This window comes from Nannospalax galili, unplaced genomic scaffold, assembly GCF_000622305.1.
Source record: "Nannospalax galili isolate Female #2095 unplaced genomic scaffold, S.galili_v1.0 scaffold371, whole genome shotgun sequence".
NCBI lineage: Eukaryota > Metazoa > Chordata > Mammalia > Rodentia > Spalacidae > Nannospalax > Nannospalax galili.
Window position 1 is genome coordinate 3,146,925 of NW_008331606.1, and position 7,465 is coordinate 3,154,389.

Genomic DNA, 7,465 nt, shown 5'->3' on the forward strand with positions numbered 1-7,465 from the left:
AAATTTCACCTTACCCCAGTCTGACTAGCTAAGATCAAGAGAACAAATGATACCAAACGCTGGTGAGGATGTGGAGGAGTAAGGGGAACACTCATTCACTCCCAATGGGATTGCAAATTCATGCAACACCTATGGAAAGCAGTGTGGAGAATCCTTTAAAAACTTAAAAAATTAAAAATGAACCTATCATATGACCCGGTTATACCACTTCTTGGCATATACCAAAAGCCTCATCCTGTTGCAGAGACACTTGTACAACCGTGTTTGTTGCTGCTCTTTTCACAATAGCTAAAAGATGGAAGAAGTTTAAGTGCTACTCGACTGATGAGTGGTTAATGAGAATGTGGTATATTCACACAATGTAGTTCTACTCAGCAGTAAAGAAAGATGGAATAATGAAATATGCAGGTAAATGGATGGATCTAGAAGCTCTTATACTAAGTGAAGTGACAGATTCAGAAAAACAAAAGATGTATGTTCTCCCTCATTTGTGGATCCTAGCACCAAGTCCTTACAATAGATGGAATCCCACTGAAATGGGCCAACAACCCATGTAAAACAGATGATGCAGAGACCCAAAAGTTCAAGGCCTTGCCACAATGAGAGGAAGATCATCCCATACCTATCACCCCCTCCAAGGCTCAGGGACTTTTGTGGAAGAGGTACGAGCTGGAGGAAGGGGTGGAGTGTTAATCTGAAGTGTCCTCCAACCACTATGCCCACAACCTTTAGTCATACCTCCTTCCCACACTCATCAAGGAGTTGATGGGGTAGTCGGTTAACACTTCCATCCAATCATTCAACCTTAGCTGCATGTGGGTGAAGGCCTAAGAATATATAATCTGAGAACTCCATGAGGCAGTCCTCTCGCTATTTTGTGCAGCTCTTGGGGAGTCACAGGAACTATATTTGAGTGTGTACCTTTCAGCTCAGCCGTAAATGGGGGGAGGGGGCACTCTTTTATAAATAAATGCCCACCCTATGCTCTGTCAGCAAGCCCAATAAACTCATTAGGATTTTCCAAAAAGAAAGAAAAAAAAAGAACAGAGCTATTGGAAACCTTCATTATTCCACCAAAGTTGACCCCGTGTTGGCAAATCCTTTGGTGTTTGAGTTCTTATTCTTAATTTTCGCCCTTAAACGTCATTGTATATGTATTTTTATGTAGCCTGCTGCAGGTTATTTCTGGAAAAATGTATTGAAAAATTGCCTCTCTTCGAAATTAAAAAAAAGAAATAAATAATATTCAAATAATCTTTGCGAGTCTAATAGTGCAAACATAATGCCTTATTGTTCTCTTAACTTACCAAATTATTCTTTCCACCCTCCAGAAACACAACACAACCAATATGGGCACTTTACTTCCTAAAGACTGTATTGTTTATTGATATTTTTGCTGTTTATTTTTAGTTAGGACACAAAATAAAGGGTTTCACTGTGGCATTTTCATTATAAATTTATACTTTTTCCTAATTTCCCCAACTCTTCTCTCCATTATGTCTCCCTTCTTCCCCCAAAATAGACCCTCCTCCTACATTCACATCATTTATTTTCCATTGCTCTCTCCTTTCCCTTTAGATTTCTTCCTCAATTCTTATAACCCCCTTCTAACCTTTATATCATATACATAGTGAGACACAGGAATATATAAATTTCAACTTAGACTCCATATATGAGAGAAAATATACTTTTTTTTTTTGGTCTTTTTGAGACAGGGTCTCCCTATAGCCCCAGCTGTCCTGGAACTCACTATGTAGACCAGGCTGGCCTTGAACTCACAGATATCTGCCTGCCTCTGCCTCCCCAGTGCTGGGATTAAAGGTGTCCACCACTATGCCCTGTCTTGAAACAATCTTACTTCCTTTAAAATAATTTTTAATTTAATATTCTCTATTTTCCTGCGAAGGTCACAATTTCAATTTTTACAACTGAATGTAATTTCATTGTGTGCATATGCCATATTTTCTTTATCCATTCATTTGTTAATGGACCCCAAGGCTAGTTCTGTGCATACCCTGGCTATTGTAAATAGTGCAGTGATAAACATAGACGTCCAGCTATCTCTGGGGTATGTTCACACTTAGAATCCTTCAGGTATATACCCAAGAGTGGTAAAGTTGGATCATATGATAGTTCTATTGTTTTGTTTTGTTTTGTTTTGTTTTGTTTTTGAGGAATGCACATATTGATTTCCACAGTGGATGTACACATTCACATTCTCTCCAGAAGTTTGTAATGGTTCCTTTTTATCCACATCTTTATTGGCATTTTGGATAGATCCATATCCAAGAGTACATATTGCTTGTTTCTTAAACATAGCCATTTTGGGGGCTGGAGAGATGGTTCAATGGTTAAGAGCACTGGCTGCTCTTGTAGAGGACCTAAGTTCAATTCCCAGCACCCACATGGCAGCTAACAGCTGCCCATAACTCCAGTTCCAGAAAATCTGACACCCTCTTCTGCCCTGTGCATGCATTGCATGACAAATTCAACAACCTGCATGTAGATAATACATACACTCATACATATAAAATAAAAATAATAAAATATTTTTAAAGTGTTGCCTTTCTTACTGGGTAAAATGGAATTTTAATGTAGTTCTAATTTGCAGTTCTCTGATGATTAAGGATGTTGAACATTTTTACGTATATTTATTGGCTATTCATACTTCATGTTTTGAAGCTATCTGTTCATTTCATTAACATGTTATTGATTGGGAGATTTGTATTTTTCATGTCAATTTTTGGAGCTCTTTATAAATTCTAGGTAGTGGTCCACTGTCAGATGTGGTTTTTGTTAGGATGCAAAATAATAGGTTTCATTGTGACATTTCATATGTGTGCATTATATTTTCCCATTCTATATGCTGTCTTTTCACTCTGCCAATTATTTTCTTAGCTATGCAGAAGGTTTTTAAGTTTATATGATCTTCTTTGTCAATCACTGGGATTATTTCTGTGTTTTAAATTATTTCAGTTATTTCAGTGGATTTCTTTTCATAAAGACCTTGTTAGTGTCACTATGGTGGAGTACTTTGTCTATGTTTTCCCCTAAGCAGTTTTAAACACCCTGCTAGTTTGTGTCTCTTCATGGGTGAATTCAAGTCACATACATTAAAGGTTATTATTAAGAGATGTTTAGTAATTCCTGTGATTTGGTGATTGTTTTCCTCAATGTTTGGATTATTGTTCTTTTTCTGTTTTCATTATCACTATGACATTTGCTGCTTTACTGTGTTGGACATGATAGATTCCTTCTTAAATCACTTATGGTCTTCTATTTACATCATGTAATTTATTCTTTATATGTTCTTTGGATTGATATAGTCTTTTTTTTTCCTCTGTGCATAGAATTCCATTAGAAATCTGAAGGTAATGGTTGATGAGGGACAGAGAGATATTGTCTTCAGCAGTATAGCCACTGCTAAATTGCCCATGATATTTCACAATATCACAAACTCCCACAGGTGCTCCTGTAAACAACTGTGGTGGTTTGAAAGAGAAATGTTCCCCATAGCCTCAGGTGTTTTAACACATGGTCTCAAGTTGGTGGCACTGTTTGGGGTGGCTTAGGAGATGCAGCATTGCTGGCAGAAGTTTATAACTGGGAGTGTACGTTGAGAGTTCATAGGCTGGTCCCAATTCCAGTTCACTCTTTCTGTTTCATGTTTGCCATTGAACATGTGAGCTCTCAGCCTTTGTTTGTGTCGCCATACCTCCCCCAAATGATGGACTCTTTCCTTATGGAACCATAAGCCAAAAAAAAAAAAAGCTTCTCTCTATAACTTACTTTTGGTCATGGTATTTTATCAGAGCAACAGAAAATTAACTAATAGAACCCTAATGAAACTCATTGGGATACAAAATAAAAACGACCTGAAAGTAGAAGGCGGGAAGGAGCTAGGTGTCAAGAGGAATGGGAATAAACAAGACTGAGACAGGACCAAGACAGGGTAACAGGGGATGACTATGATAGAAATACATTATGTATATGCAAGACATCTTAATGAAACCCCTCATTATATATAATGTGTATACTCAACATGATAATTAGAAAGACTAACTGAATATCTTCTGCAGGGGCCGGCTCAGTGGTGATGAACTGACTCTGTGTTGTTTTCAAATATCTTCCCTTCCTGTCAGTTTTAAAAGATAGCTTTGATTTTTATTTCTTTAGGTATTTTATTATTTTTATTTTATATGTATGAATGCATTGTTTGCAAATATGTAAATGCACCCGTGTAGTGCAATGCCGGAGGAGGTCCGAAGAGAGTGTCAGATCCCCTGGAACTGGAGTTACGATGGTTATTAGTCACTATGTAGGTGCTGGGAATCAAGCTTGGGTGCTCTGCTATAGTAGCCAGTGCTCTTAACCACTGAACCATCTCTCCAACACCCTAGATAGCTTTGTTGGATAGAATAATCATAGTGAGCAGTTATTTACCTTCAGAAATAGAATTATATCTTTCATTTCTTTCATAGATTTTAGGGTTGCTGGTGAGAGATCTGAAGTTATTTTAATGTGTTTGTCTTTGTGGGTTGACGTTTAAGCCTTATATATTTTAACATTTTTCCTTTGTGTTTTTTACATCCTGACTATATGTTGTATATGTGTATAGGAGAGGTATGTTTCTGTCCATATTTCTTTGAGGTTCTAAACATCTCTCTTTATTAGATGTCTAATCTTTTGATGTCCATATGTAGAAGAATGAATTTAGATGCATACTTATCACTCTGTACAAAAATCAACTCCAAATAAATCAAAGACCTAAATTACATACATGAAATGCTGAAGCTGTTAGCAGAAAACCTAGGCAGTACCCTACAACATATAGGTGCAAGAAAGGATTTTCTGAATCAGTTTCCATGGGAATTATGACCAACAATTGACAAATGTGATATCATTAAACTAAAAAATTTCTGTGCTACAAAGGAAATAATAGAATGAAGAGAAGTCTGAAGAGTGGAAGAGAACTTTTAGCAGCACTACATCTCACAGAGGATTAATTTGGAGACTCTACAAAGAACACAGAACAAAAGAATCAACAAAACAAATCACCGATGTAAAAAATGGACTATGGATTGGAACAGAGAGTGCTCAAAAGAAGAAATAAAAATGACTAAGAGATATCTTTTCTCCTTAGCAAGTACAGAAATGCAAATAAAAACTACTTTGAGATTTCATTATACCAAGTCAGAATGGCTAAGATCACCCGACAACAAATGCTGGTGAGAATGCAGGGAAAAGGAAACACTTATTCACTGCTGGTGGGATTGCAAACTGGCACAGCCACAATGGAAGTCAGTGTAGAAAATTATCAACAGTCAAACAGTAGATTTGTCGTATTACCCAGTCATACCACTCCTTAACATATTCCCAAATGACTCGATATCCTACTACAGAGATACTTGCCCAGCCATGCTTATGGCTTTTCACAATAGCTGGGAAACAGAAACAACATAAATGTCCTTGAACTTATAAATGGATTGTAAAAATGTAGTACATATACACAATAGAGTTCTATTCAGTTATAGAGAACAATGAAATCATTAAGTCTTCAGGTAAACAGATGGAACTGTAAATTATTTTAATGGGTGAGGTAACACAGACCAGAAAGAAAAACACCACACATTGCCTCTTATTTGTGGTATCCTAGCTCCAAATCTTTAGATGTGAGCATATAGCCTGAAGGAACAATAAAATCCAGATAAGTAGAAAGGGACCATGGGGAAATGGAAGAGAAGAAACTCTAAAAATAGGGATAGTAGAACACAGGTGCTATCAAGGGGAAAATGGGAAAAATGGGGGAACTTTATTTGGGGAGAGGGAGGAAGGGTAATAACTATGGAGGGGGAGTGATGCTGAGGACACCTGAGAAAACCATAGCTAAATGTACTATTTATTATTTTATAAGCATATATGTATATATACAGTGTCTCTCTCACTCTGTGTGTGTGTGTGCGTGTGTGTGTGTGTGTGTGTGTGTGTGTGTGTGTGTGGCTGAAGGCTATCAAGGTAACAGACAAGGTAAACTTTTCTTTGAGTTGTTGGTCAGGGTCGTCAAGGAGAGTCACAAAACAATATAGGTTATTGTGCTAGCCCTTGATTTCTTCCTAGAACTTGGAGTTTAGACTCTGTTGCTGAACACAGCATACACTTTGGTCACTGAGCTTAGAGAAATCAATCTGGAATCAACCTGGAAGCCTCCTCCCTGAGAACCAGCTCTCACAGTATCAGAAGTTGCCATGCAAACTGCAGAAGTAGAATAAGAGTAAATATACCTATCTAGCTGTAAACTCTACAGACCCACAACATTTAAGGGCCCAGCAAACTTTCAGTAATTTTGCAATAGTGGCACTTTTATCTTGAGGGTAACCAATAGCTATATAATTAAGACCTGCTCAGTAAGAGAGAATACATGTCTGGTATTTTATACTTAGCCAAATACCCATAGCCTGGAGAAGTGAGAAACCGTGGAGGAAAACTAGCTACTGTCACTTTCCTTAACCAAAATTTTTATTATATTCTAAATACTCATTCTTACAGTTACAAGTAAGTGTAGCTCTCACCAGTCATCAAAGAAGCTTCGCTTTGCAACACATAGAAGCTATTACAAAGTTCCACAACTGGTCAAAATGCAGAGAATAATTGGACATAGGGTTCCCAGCCACTACAGCTAAGGCTCAGGGAACATCAAAAAAGTGGGGACAGAAAGATTGCAAGAGCCAGAGAAAGACCTGCTGTGAAATAGTCTTTTCAAGACATGATGGGGAAACTTCACCCATGGAATCTCAACAATATGGTGGACTAAAAAAGATGGGCATAATGACAACACCAGTTGACATGCCAATGTGGACTGGGGAAATTTCAATAGTTGCTGGGGGATGTGTAGTGGTTTAAATGAGAAATGTCCCCCATAGGCTCATGTATTTTAACATTTGGTCCCCAGTTGGTGGTGCTGTTTGTGGAGGTTTAGGAGGTATGGCCTTCCTAAAGGAAGTATGTTACTAGGGGTGTCCTTTGAGAATTCATAACCTGATCCCACCTGCAATTTGCTCTCTCTCTCTCTCTGGTTCATGTTTACTGTTGAAGATATTAACTCTCAGCTTCCTGATCCAATGTACATGCCTACATATCGTCATCTCTTCCTACCATAATGAACACTTACCCTCTGGAACCATAAGCCAAAACAAACTTTCTTCCATGAGTTGCTTTTGGTCATGCTATTTTGTCACAACATAAAGTTAACTAATATAGACAGAGTATTAGTTTTCTTTAGGGATGAGCTCCATGACAGGTTATGCAATCCCCAAATCCTAAGTGGTCAGTGTAAACACATGCACACAGAGATCACTGATAAATATATTATATTAATATATTATATTAAAAGAAGAGGTTATGAAATTGAGAAGGAGTGGCAGAGTCAACATTGGAAGAGTCGCAGGGAGAGGGAGAAATGGAAATG